At 37.5% G+C, this 13,554-nt stretch overlaps 1 long non-coding RNA gene across 5 annotated transcripts in view; it reads left to right on the plus strand.

Annotated features, from left to right (window-relative positions):
- The window catches only part of LOC136010535 (uncharacterized), a 69,210-nt gene that overhangs the window by 23,020 nt on the left and 32,636 nt on the right, over positions 1 to 13,554 (plus strand). For all 5 annotated transcript variants that reach the window (XR_010610909.1, XR_010610913.1, XR_010610910.1 and 2 more), the window contains exons 2-3: positions 583 to 653; positions 3,581 to 3,659. This is a non-coding gene — a long non-coding RNA (uncharacterized LOC136010535). The remainder of the gene's footprint in view (positions 1 to 582; positions 654 to 3,580; positions 3,660 to 13,554) is intronic.

The following is a 13,554-nucleotide window of genomic DNA, read 5'->3' on the forward strand; positions in this document are numbered from 1 at the left end:
ACAGGAGCGTTGTAAAGAGTGCAAGCTCTGTGTTGCAGAGCCATTGCTGTAAGAGAATAAGTAATCAGTCTCACCTCTTTCTTGGCCTTGAGGTCCTAGAGCTTGGGTTGCTCAAGGGCTGGAAAAGCAATTATACCTAAATCATATCACTGAGAATCCGAGTGGAGTGCAAGATGTCAGCAGACTGCCTTACCTGAAACTTCTGCGGAGAAAGATATCTCTTTGACCAAGAGAAATGCTTGCATATGATGTGAATGACATTGGAAAAATTATTGTATCTTTATCTGTAACTTCTGTTCCCTAGGGTAAACAGTAAGTCATGACCAATATCACCGTGCTCACAGAACTCCTGATGAAGCTGTATATGTGCAGGCAAAACTGCCAGTACCATAGCTTGGCTTCTTGTGGGTGGTATGTTTGTACAAAGCATGCCTCTGCCTGTTCATTTGCATCCGAATTCCAATCCCAGCAAAGAGCTCCCTCTGTAATGCAAATCTGACCTGCCTGGTTCTGAAATCTTGCTTTCACAAGTATTTAACTTGTAGTTCCTGATCTTTAATTAAGATGTGAAATGTTTTGTAGGCTTTTGGAGAAGGTCAGAATTTACTGGAATGCTGGAAATAATTAGTTGGTCTTCACTAAAGCTTGAAAAGGTAAGAATGGTTTTACTGGTATTGATCAGTTAGAAGTTTGAGGCAAAGATTCATTGTGCACAATTATTTTATAAGTACAGCCAGTACTTACTCAGAACACATAGTGACTGTTAAGTTATAGGAACAAACAATTATGCATATGCAGAGAAATCGAGGTGCTTTACCAGAACATGCATAATAACAACTGATACTGGAAAGCATTTTGGTTCCATCAGTTGACAAATTCTGTATCTGATTTTGTATTTGTAGTTACTAATTGATTTATCCTACCAGGAACTAGTTATCATCATGATTTTTCATGTAGTTATTAAAAAAGAACAGAAATGTCAAAACTGTCTTAGAGCAGTTTTCAAAACTTGTCAGTAGTGTTTAGTTTTTGGTTATTGACATGAAGATTGCAAAGTTGAGGAGGGATTCAGGGCAGGGTGTATTATTTTCCAGATCTGTTTTTGACAAGGAGCATAATGATCTGGAATATATAAGCCAGCCTATGTACCCCTGTTCCAGTTTCAGAAGTGGCTTCTGTTCTGAAGTTATGCAGGTTCTTTTAAAAATCTTATTTTCTACTAGGAATACCAGAACAATAGCAAAATGCAAGGCCTTCCTTTGCTTCGGAATTTGAGGCTACTTCTGATCACTCTAGATGAGAAGAGCCAGAGTCTGGAAAAAGGACTATTCAAAGCATGAATAATTCATTTCTTGTTTTAAAGAATAAGCATTCATGGTTTAATTGACAAAATTTGTTTTCAATACAAGGCAGTATGAATGGCTTGACAAAATTTGTTATTTGTTTGTATAATGCAATGCGAACATGACATGCAATTGGAGCTCAGCTTCCTGCCAGATCCCAGGTGACTATGCTGTCAGCTGGCCCTCCAGATGGCACAGATCTCAAGATGACAACGTGCTGGTTTATGAAGTGGAAAGTGTAATTACTGTGTTAACAATGCCTAAATGTTGGATTTGCTGTTGGTGCTAAAGCTAGAGAAGTTGAATAATACATCATGAAGATCTCTCTCAGGAAAAGACAAACGCTTTAATCCATGAAGAATGGTTTCACTAGCATCCTTAAAAACATCCAAGTGCCTTTCAAAAATGTTTTTGCTTCCTATCCATCTACTTAAGAAATAATGCACTATCAACAGAAGAAAAAAAACAAAGCACCCATTCTCCAACCATTTCATGACTTGTTTAATGGTGTTGGTTTTGAACACAACCTTCTGCGTCGCCACCGAGAGGATGAAAATGGTAGGTGAATGTGGAGCATGATTATGTTTGAGACACTTGTACAACCCCTCACAACTAAATTCTGAGGTACTGATAGTGACCCAAGATGGCAGATGTGACCTGTGACTCTACAACCACCTTAAGTTTTCCAAAGAACTTAATGCTTTCCTAATCTCTCTAGTTCTTTTAAAATTCTCGATATATTATGAAGCAATGCATATTAAGGAGATAGTAGTATAGTATTTTATAACTATTCCTGTAATACACACACATAAAAACATGTAAATGTCCAGATCTCTTGTTCAGATGGTTGGTTAAAAAGCAAATGTTCCTCTGAGTTTACGAATTATTAGGTAGTATTAGTAGTGTCATCACTGGTAAAGTTTAGTAAGGTTACTGTAAAAAAAAGCTACCTTAAGATTGTTTGGAAATTAACATTTTAAATATCTTTAATTACAGTGCATATTGCGTGTATGTAAAAAAAAAAAACCACAACAACCAAACAAAATAGCCTCTTGATTAATTACTTCATGTGTTGGACCTATTGTGATATTTGGGGCTTAAATAGGATAAATACTGAGAAGAATTATTCTCTTTCAAAGACAATGGTGACCAATTGAGAGATTAGTAAAAACAATATTGGCCAAAACTTCAGATGGCAACATTTCTTCAGTGTAAATGAAAGAGTATAAACCAAGCTATTCTAGTTCATAAGTTTGCTACCACTTGTTGCCTCTTGGATAAAATTTAAGGTAACTACATTGCTACAATACACTGTATAGGATTAGAAGAACTGAATACATTTACATCTTCCTCTTCTCTAGGGAAAGGCAGACAGGTGCCTTGGTATTTACTGAAGTAGAAGGAAGACGGTCAATTAGAATGTCCATCTAGGTGACAAAAGCTCTGACATAATGCTAAGTTAATGTAGCATGCTTGTTACGTTAATGGTGAATGTGATGAACAGTGATGAATGCCATCACGGAGATGGGTCCCAATAGTCAAGTGTCAGCCCTGCTCATATATTTATGTCTGTCCTTGCTTGTCTTTCTGCATTTGCAAATGAGACTTGGCTTGCTAGACAGTAACAGGACCAGTTGTGTGCCTACAGGTGTATGCTAGACTGATGTCCAAAACCCAGTTCTGAGTCGTATTATTATCACTGAAGTTAAATGTATTTAAATTAGCCATAAGAATACAGGATTTGGCAATAAAATTGTTCCATTCTGAAAAGCATCCTAGAATATTAAAGGGCATTATATTTACCAAATATTGTGTAGTTAGTAACTTTTTGGGGTTATTCTTCCAAGCTTTTCTAGAGTCCAGAATACATAGTACCAATCTGAAAGTGATTCTTGTAATGAATCATATGAATAATAAGGGATAAAGTCGTGCTTTTGTTTAGCTTTTGGGTAGCTGTTATTGAATGCATTGTTTTATTCCAGAAATACTACTTTGTGTAATTTATAAGTAATATATCTTTGTTGCTGGTCTATTTTCAAGTGTAGGAATTCCTTACACTGACTTATCAGAACCATTCCTCTGATGGGAAAAGAAGGACTGCAAGCAGAACTGAATTCAGATGTCTTATTTTAGCTGTCTGCTTACACTCTGTCTCCATACAAGAAAAGTTTGCACTGGTGTTTGGTTTTAATAGCTATCTTGCAAACTGTCGAAGTATTTGTGTTTTGATTTCCCAGTTGTCAAGATCTGCAGCTGGTGAAAGAATTTAAGGAGCAACGTATGTATTGCATGGAGCAGAGCTTCTGTTCCTTTAAAGTAAGTATTAGTACAAATGCCAAAACCATCTCAATATGATCTCGGTAGTCCCTTCCTATATTTCTACAATATTTAAAGACTTATGGTATTCTGATATTGAATGTCTTAGAAAATAAACAGCTCAGTTAGTTCCTAATGTCACATCTTTCCTTATGAAGAATGGCTGCGTACTCAGAAGTGTAAACACGAGCTCTTGTAAATTTAAGCTATACTTGAGGCACACTATTTGATGCAGAGGTCTAGATTTGTAACAGCAATTAATATTTTTGCATTTGTATATTTTTAATTTTATACTTTTGTATATTTGTAGATCACTGTTTTTCTAGTTTTTTAGAGAACTAGCTAGACATCAGTAAACTACAGATTTGGGCTCTCCAATTTTGATCTATGAGGCAGGTACACTCATGCGTTGCACCACTGTTATACTATAATGTTGGAGGCATGTTCTGGTATGGATTTTGGCATGTTCTGTGTTTTGTTTTGGTTTTTTTTTTTTTTTAACAATGAAAACATCTGCAGGAGGTTTCTGCAAAGGATTTAACTTCTGGCTGAGCCAGTAGGAAAAGTAGGTGGATCTGAGCTTGTATAAACTAAAATAACTGCAGCGCTGATCTTACATTTCCTAACATTACCCTGACTGTCACACTTTAAAAAAGCATAATGCCAAGCTCTGGTATTGAATTTGATCAGGTGAAACATTTTCTACCAATGTATTTTAATTGCAAAAATGTTTGTGGTTACTATTAAAAATGTACACATTGCATCGAAATCTGTAAACCGTGGCAGTGCTCTGGTTTGCTGTCAGCTCACTTCCTTCCCCCGCTTGGCAGTCTTCTACCACAATGAGGGAAACCATGGGTTGGCTGACTTCTTAACAGCCTGTCTGGCAAGCTGACTGGGAGCTGTGAAAACTGAAACCCAAAGAAGCCATCTTCTTGGAATGCAAGCACCAAAATCCTACTGGTCTAAGCTTTTAGGGCTCTTGGGGGAGCCCCAGCTCTGGCTGAGAGTTTGACAGTGTCATCCTTCACCATTATATGCATGCTTTAAAAAGCTGTTTATCTTCTGAGTTCTTGGTCTAAGAGACGGTCTTGTTCCCACAAACAGTTATTTTGTGTGGACACCAGATGTGTCTCAGGAGAACCTGACTGAAGCAGCGCTAATAATGTTGGCAGTTGTGAGCTTAAAGAACTAAAGATCAAACAACTGTTGGTGAAATCCACGGTGTAGAGTGATATTACCTCCCCACCCCAGCTCTAGGGTAGATCTCAGTTGTTTTGACTGGGTGAGGGAAGTGCTCCATGCAGTTACAGTCTTGTAACCTGTAGTGAATTCAATAGTGTTCCAGATTTTGGTGATGGAAGAATGTGAAATCCAGATCAAACTAAGGTTTTACTATGACATCTGGAAATGTTCTTCAGCTGTGTGGGTGCCCAGCTTTTGTCACTATGATTCTGTGTCTGGCTTCAACTAGAACTTCTCAGCCAATGTGTTCATCTTCCTCTTTTCTTTGTGTGTGTGCTTATAGCAAATGGAGAGCAGAAAGCTGCCTGCTTTCTGATATACACTACAGATTTTCTTACTCATCTAGCTCTTCAAATTGTTTAGTTTGTGCTTGCTGTCTGAGCTTTTCCTCATTGCAGCACCTTCCAAAAAAGTTGCCACACAGTGTGCAATCTAAACGGGGTAGACAGATGTAACATGTTGGGTGAGAGGTGGTGAACACAATTGACCCTCAGCTTACAGAACACTTTTACAGCATACAGTCTTCCATACTGGTTTTGGAAATGCTTTTGGAAACTGTTTCCAAGTCAAAATGGCAGAATATGAAAAGCGTGGAACAATGCTTATTCTAAACACTACATTTTTATGGTTTATGACCTATTTTTATTCAGTAGCTGCTCAGTGCCAGGAGGTATATACCTCAGCATATTCTCCATTACCTGAACTTACCACTGTCTGCAGAAGCACAAAAAATAGTGCTGTAAACCAACTTGGTTGAATATTCATGAATCAGTAACAATGTGGTGTGTATGAAGTGGATAATTCTTAAGCATAATTCGACATACAGGATTGAGTGTGGCTCGGCACATCCAGTGCAACCTAACAGGGGCAAGCTCAAATGTCCTGTTAAATTTTGAGCACATTTAGTATGTGAAAACACTGCCTCCTTTTGTTATTATTCTCTTCTTCCTCACAGTGGTCTTTCAACTGGAATGTAACTTTAGATGCATCCAGGGAAAACTCTATTAGAAAGTGTTTAGGCAACTGCTCAGAAGTAGCTAGGCTTTGGTGTGAAATTTAGGGATTTCCTGACTAGATTGTATTGAATAAAAAAAAAACCAAAACAAAACAAATATTGAAATACATGCTTAAAAATACTTCCTAATCCTTTTTGCCTGAAGAAATATGGATTGATCCATATAAAAATTTTCTTTTTCCTCAGTCCTTCTCTCTAAAAAGCAAGTACTTAGGAGCTGCATTTAGAAGGAGGATTGAAATAATGAGACATACTTATGCTTTAAGTGGTGAATTAATTGCATTTTCAAGCCAGGATACATAACTTAAAACCTCAATATAGATGTGTGTATGGTATGTCTATGGGGCATAACAGATTTTGCCTTCTGAAGCATGTATTGAATATATAAGGCACTGAGGCAGTGGTAAAGATTGCTCTGTCAGATGCTGCATAGCCTGAGGAGTTAATAACTATTATTATTGCAAAGCTGAAACCATGTGTAGAGGGGTTTTGTAGCTTTTACCTTATTTTCAGTGCAGTTTCTAAGCACAATATGAGCATGTGAGGGATAAATTGTCAAAGCCTGCCTTGCTGATGTTTATCTTAGAAGAATTCAGTTGCTTGATGAAACAAAAGGCTACAGGCATTAGTGATTTCCTCTTGATGTGTCCTTTTCCCCTCTGGGTGATATTTGACAGGCCCGGGTAGCATTTTCAGTTAACATAGTTTCTGCATTTGCTTAAAAAAACAAGACAAAAAGGGATCTCGGCGCTGGTCAATGCAACACTTTTGCACTGTGTAGTGTCCCTTTTCTCTAGTACGCTTGATCAAATTTGTTTGGGATGCTTGTTTGTTGAGATCTGATATCTGCCTATAAAATAGGAAAGAATAAAGGTCATTGTTTTCTTTGGCTAGAAAAAGAATCTCTTTAGTGTTTTTCTTCTGTGTCCTTGAACTTCATGATCTAAGATTTAACTCCAAGGATTTTTTTGTTACATTTTGCTTAATTATACTGAGACACTTTTGTATTCTTATCCCAACACATTTATTTCAATATTTTCAATACCACCAATTTGCGAAGGACTCCCTTTCAGATCAATTCAATATCAACTCCTGCTGATTAGTTCAATATAGCACAGCATTTTTGTCAGTTGCTGGAGAACCATCTTTTTGTATTTGGAATTGAATCTTTGTGTGTGTGCATATGCGTATTTCCCCAGCTGCTGCTTTGCTACTAACTTCTTTGATTTATGACAGTTTCATTCTTATTGGTCTGGTTTTGCTACATAAAAGATTAAATGCACTTTACTTTCATCCTAGATGGCTTTCATTGAAATAAACATACATAGACACTAAGGGAGAGACAGGGGAAAATAATGTTCTACAATTGGCAGTCACCCCAATAATTACCCTTGTAGCTGACAGACACACACAATCATGTTAGGCACAGTACAGAGGAAGCAGAATATTCTCTTAAATGGATAATAACATGTACTGTTAACAGACATATTTGGGGTGTCTTGTTCAGTTGATCTCCAACTTTCCACTGGATCCCATGCTGACCAGAACAGTGTCATTCCAATAACACAGGTGTAATGATCTTTCACATTTTCCTCTTAGAAAGATCCCATTCCACCCTGAATGCTTTGGGAGTCTATTCATATTAGAAAGCAAGTAGACAGTGAGCTGGCCAAGTTGTGTAGCCTCCATCAGAGGCTGTTTCAAATTGTGAAGTTTCAGAGACAGCTAATTGTGCTCTGTTTCAAAGGCTAAAACGCACAACAATTATAAAAGTGCACACTTAAAGATCAACAATCTTTTTCAAGGCATATGGAAGGTGAAATTTTCTGTCTCAAAGTAGTTAGGGATTATTCCTTTTCTCAGGCAGTTTTCCTTTAAACTGCATTTTAATTTAAAAGTGTTAGAAAGCATTACTTTTAATAATATGAAGCACAGATATGTTCTTACAGATTCTCTTTTTCATTAGACTTAATAGAAAGTATGATTAAGTGTGCTGTCAGATAAGAAATACAGAACATCTTTCTTTCCAGGGTGCATTTTTCAAAATGCTGGTTGCCGTTTACCAGCTTTCTTGGAGTTTGATTGTGCCAAATGCGGAAAGTCTGTAAATATTAGGTGCGTTAGAGTTGAGGTTGCATTCCAAGAAGCTCAGTATGTAGTATTTTACAGAGAAAGCTGTTCCTGCTGATCTTGGGAGATCTTCACTTCTAAACTGATCTGTAAGCTTCTCCACAGGTTCTTTAGCCCAGTTGCTTCACCCTAGTCTATTGATTTTGGAGAAAGAAGCGATGCATGTTTCATTTAGAAAAGTTTACGTGTCCATGACAGATGCGCAGCATGTTGGCAGAGCACATGCAATTACCTTTCTTTCACAGGTAAAATCCTTCTGTAGTCAGGGACTTTGTAGATTTCCCAGTTCTCTTCCTGAAAGATTAATAGCAATAATTGCAATTAGGATTAATTACAATAAGGATAAATATCAATAATTGCATTATACTTTAGTCTGTTTCTGAAATCATATTGGCACATATTTTCCAAAAAACCCCGTATATTAATGTTCATTGCTGCATATTCAGTTCCAAGGCAACATATCTGAGTGCTTTGTCTGTTTTATACTTTAATTTTGATTTTGGTGTGTTTGAAGTGCATAGTATACTCTCTAGGACACATGTTTACTTTTTCAGACCAGTGTGCTTGGAGTACCCCATAGTACAGACACCTTAAAATGAAACTGTGGCTCCTGGAAGACAATGTGTACACACTGTATAAGCAGAGCTGTGCTAAAAGGAACAATCTAGAGACTGCATCTAATATGCTGTAATGCATAAAATAAACACATTGCTCTTTTCCTGAGCTTGCTGTTCATTTCCTTGGGCTCTGTGCCACGCTCCCTCTTTCCTTCCTTTTCTACACTGCTCTTGCTGAGAGGTTGGGAGAAGCAGTGAACAGTCTGGACCTTTTCAGACCACTGTGGAATGTATTCCTGCCTCCCATCCTTGTATTTTAGATAATTTCTTCACCCTGTGTCACAGTTCAGAGTATTTTTGCTTGTGCTCATACAATGTCTTGAATAATAATTTCTTAATCCTCATTAGAACTGAGTATTGCCCAAATATAAACAATAATTGGTTTATTATATTTTGAAGATTAATCGATATTAGTGAAACAGTTGCAGATAAATGTTTCTTTGCCATTAATTAGTAACCTTAATTGTTCAGTGGTTGTGGTTTTTTTTTCTTTAGGCTTTATTTCCTCCTAGTAACATTTTCAGCCTAATCGGTGCTGCTGAAAATGCAGAGTATTCTCTGCATGAGTGATTTATATGTGATCTCCTCCTACACTTAAGCCCCCACAATCAGCCTAAGGAGACCAAATTTATATATTTTCATAGGTGAAATAACTGCTAATCTTGAATAATGATTGAAAGCTTAAGGTTTAAGAGATGATAATGCTAGGAATGTGTCAGTAAGAAACATTAGGACACTTACAGTAAATGTGTCCCTAAATGGAATGACATGGAGGTGCTAAGCCAAGCACACTACAGTGGAAAAACTCAGTTAAGATACCAGAAAATTCCATCAGATATCATCAGCAACTGTAACTTGTGAAGGAATACTTGAGCAGTCTGATGATAAAACAAGCAAGGCTCATGCTGCTGGTGTTCAGGTAAATTGAGTTAGTCTAATGTCTATTCTTTATTGTATCTTGTATTCTTCATTAAAGTTGAGACTTTCAGTATTTTATGAAATGAGATGTAAAAGCTCTTCTATTTACTTTAGCTTTAAAAGTCACTAAAACTAACACAGCGGCTTGCCTCTTGCAAGGTGGTTGTACCAGCTCACGTGAAGATACTGCTGAGCTCTGCATGTCCGAGGATGGTGTGCTCCAGCACTGGGTTGCTGCACCATGGGGTGCATTGGGTAGCTGCAGGCCTTCCAGATGTTTCTTCTCTTGACAGCTGGTTTCTATCCTGGAGCCAAAGGCTTCCAACCTTCAATTATGCCAGTATAGCACAGGGCTACCATGAAAATGATATCACTGCAGTGACTTTCAGTTCAAAAATAAATCCCCAAATGTTCTTTCTTTTCCCTTTTTCTGAATTACTGAGTAGCTCTAAAATGAGGGAGAAGGATATTCCTAACACAGGCTGTTTCAGTTTTGTATTCCTAGTTCATAGCCCAGCCCAACAATCATGCTGCTGCCATTGCTGGTGAGGTGCTGAGCTGAAAGGCAGTGTTGAAAACATCTGTCATTGATGCCAGTGTCTCTGTGTGGCTGTGGTTTGATGTCACACAAGGTTTGGCATTAATAAGGATTTGAGAAATTGCTGTACTGCCATCTATTGCTTAGTAACATCTAACCACAGCTGGCAGGAGAGCTTTATGTGCCATGCAGCCACTGTGGAATTCTTAACTGACTCATCAGATAATGAGTTTTTAAAAAGACCAGTACCTTAAAAGTTGTTTTCATTTGTAGCTTGAAGGAACAGGTGTGATTGCTATGCTGCAAGTGTAAAATTGCTTTGACTGATGTGCCACCTTTTCATGTGTTCACCTTTTCATAGTTCAATAATGTTTTGGGGTGACTATTTCTGTTCACTCAGATGTAATTTCTTAAATTACAACAAAAGCAGTTTCCTAGTCACCAGGAAAAGCTCTAAGGAACAACAGGAAGGCGCTGCAATAACCTGCCAAGAGAGTCCGTTAAATCACTATTTTAACATGTTCTTGAAGGTTGCCACCATGCATTCATCTGGAATGGCATGATGTTACTGATTTCTCCGCTATGAAGGAGACATAGTTATCCTCTGTCTCCCATAGAGGTGTAAAAAGACTGGGCAGGTTAAAATTTCAAAGTAAGTGAAAATAGCTGCAATGCGGTGAAAATCAAAGAAAGCAGTTCTGAAGAAATGGACACGTCAGCAGCATTAAGAATCTGCAAACGTGTGATATGCTAACTCAGTAAGCACTTGTATAGTATGCTCTTGATAAGCTATGTACCGTATCTGATATGAGGTAAAAAAACAGTTGTGTGCACTGAATGGCCCTATGGTTCTGCAAAGTGAAACTAGGTTGAAGCTCCCCAGATGTTACAGGTATGCCAGGTGCAGCACACATCCTAGACTTACCACTATAAAACAAAAACTGCAATGCTCCACCAGATGCCTGAAAACTGGAATGTTGAAAAGGGAGTGGTTTGATTATCTGATGCAGAGCTGCATTAATTACAGAGTTTCTTAGCACCAGAGCTATGAAAATATCCTCAGATGCAAGAACTATGGTGCAGCAGTTGGAGAAGAGCTGGCTGAAAATGACTGCAGGGTATTATTCTAATGGTGACTGCTGCAGAATGATCAAGGAGGTCTTTGGCCAAACTGCCAATGTCTTGAAAAGGTCACAAATTCAAACTGCTAAGGGAGTTTTGCCAATTACTATAGTACATTTACTGTATGATGTCATTATCGATCATACCACTTTGAGATGTGATTTTGCAGCCTTACTGCAATGTTAACAAAATGTGTTTCCCATGTCAAAATTACACTTAGTTTTTGGCACACAGATTGTTTTGGGGTTTGAGTTTTTGTCCATCCCACCTCCCAGGAAAAAAATGGAATTTCAGAGAATGAAGCAGAGACAGGGAGTCTGACTGTGCTTGGTACCCAATTGGCTGTAATCTGCCCAAAATGATGTACTTTCAGATGCTGATAGGTCTCAGGGTTTCCTGGGGGAAGAGGGAGGGAAAGGTATTCTTGTTTTTGTACAAGATCTGTTCTGACCCCTTTTTCTGTTATGGGTATTTTCCCCCTGACAGTGTTAAAGAATTTTATATTGAATTTGCTAATCATATCGTTCGCTGAGGCACAGAATTGCTAGAAATAGCCAGGCACGTTAAAGGAAGAAAGCCTCTACTATGCCACTTAGCCAGTTGTCTGGCACTTGCCATACCCACCAGCACATAGACAAGTGTTTGTACCTGACTAGATTAACTGAGAATAATTATGAATTTATGAATTATGAACATTAACTGAAGAACTAATATTGTTAGTCTTAAAAGCCAGGTTTTGTTGTAGAAGGTGTACTGCAGAATAAACACAACTACATGTGCAGTTGCATACACAGTACACCTAAGCTTTAAAGATCTCGCCTACACTTTTGCTTGGAAGTAGGGGTCACGCTAAAATTGACACTTACAGGCAGTCTCATACTGAATTAGAGGCTAAATTACAACAATCCTATAGTGATCTACGTTATATTCGTCTCTAGAAATTTCCCAAGCTATGAGAACAGTTGCTCTGTATAGTCAGCATCCTTATGAGCTTTCCAGAGTGCAGGTTCCACTGGCAATATGCTTCAGCCTTGCTCTTACAAATGCGTATCCCATGCTGATTCTGGGTCACCTTAGCATTTACTGTGCCACAGGAGTCTCAAAATCATGAGATTCATGATTCACTGGAAGAGCACCAAGGAAGTTTCTGAAGCTGAAAATTCAATCATATATATGTGTGTGTGTATATATATATACACACACACATGTATATGTCTATGCATATATATCCTATAGGTATAAATGGGATTAAATGTTTGTCTCTCTGATACTTTTATACATACATACATGCACATATTCTGCTGCTGAAAAGCCACTGAAGAATGTGGAGATTGACACACTGAGATTCTGTGAGGATCTTGAGAAGTAATTCTTAGTTTTTAGAAACAATTATTTATTTCTTTTACCAGTAAAGACTTTTCTGTATTTTCTGTCTGGTTGGTTAGTTCATTTGTTTTATGCATGTAATACCAAAGAACAATACAAAGAGCCTTGCTATGGAATAAATAGGTAATTTATTTAAAATGACCACCTAATAGATGGCTTTGACATCTACAGCAAATCCAAGGACAATAAATGATCTGATTAAAACATCTGTTTTCTACTCTGTGTTGGAGAACCCAGTCCATAAGCAGAGATTCAGCAGACTTACAAACCTTGAAGTGAAAAACCAGTCATGCTACGCAGCAATATCTTTTGTAGTGGAAGTGGGTTATGGATTTTAGATAAGTTCTAGCAGGTTGAGAGGTGCACTAAGTTTGAAGCAGCTTATTGAAATCACAGTCTGCATGTAAGTAAGAATTGAGTCTTTCAGCTATTGCACAGAAACTCTTACTGGAACTTTTTTAAGATAATTGTATTACAGGGATACATCGGTTATGAAATATATAAGCATTTATAGTTGCAGTCTAGATCAATCATAAAAATATTTATTTTTGAAATTTGAGCTCTACTTGTAAAGTTTTCTCTCTATGCTTGTTTATCTTAATATTGGGTATTTCAAGCAAGTAGTTCTAAATTTTTTTTTTAATAATAAAAGGCAACCAACATGCAAGTTCTCATCCTATCTTCTGTTTTTAAAGGTAAAATATATTTTTCAAATGGACACATTTTTAAGAATTGTATTCCAAATGATGAAATAAACATTACAGCTTTTAGCTGATTGCAGATAGAACCATAGAGTAATTTAGGATGGAGAATACCCTTAAGATAATCCAGTCCAACCATAAACCCTACAGGGTTGACCACCAAACCATGTCCATAAGTGACACACTTGCATGTCTTTTAAATACCTCTGGGGTGGTGATTCAA

This window comes from Lathamus discolor, chromosome 3 (genome assembly GCF_037157495.1).
Source record: "Lathamus discolor isolate bLatDis1 chromosome 3, bLatDis1.hap1, whole genome shotgun sequence".
Taxonomy (NCBI): domain Eukaryota; kingdom Metazoa; phylum Chordata; class Aves; order Psittaciformes; family Psittacidae; genus Lathamus; species Lathamus discolor.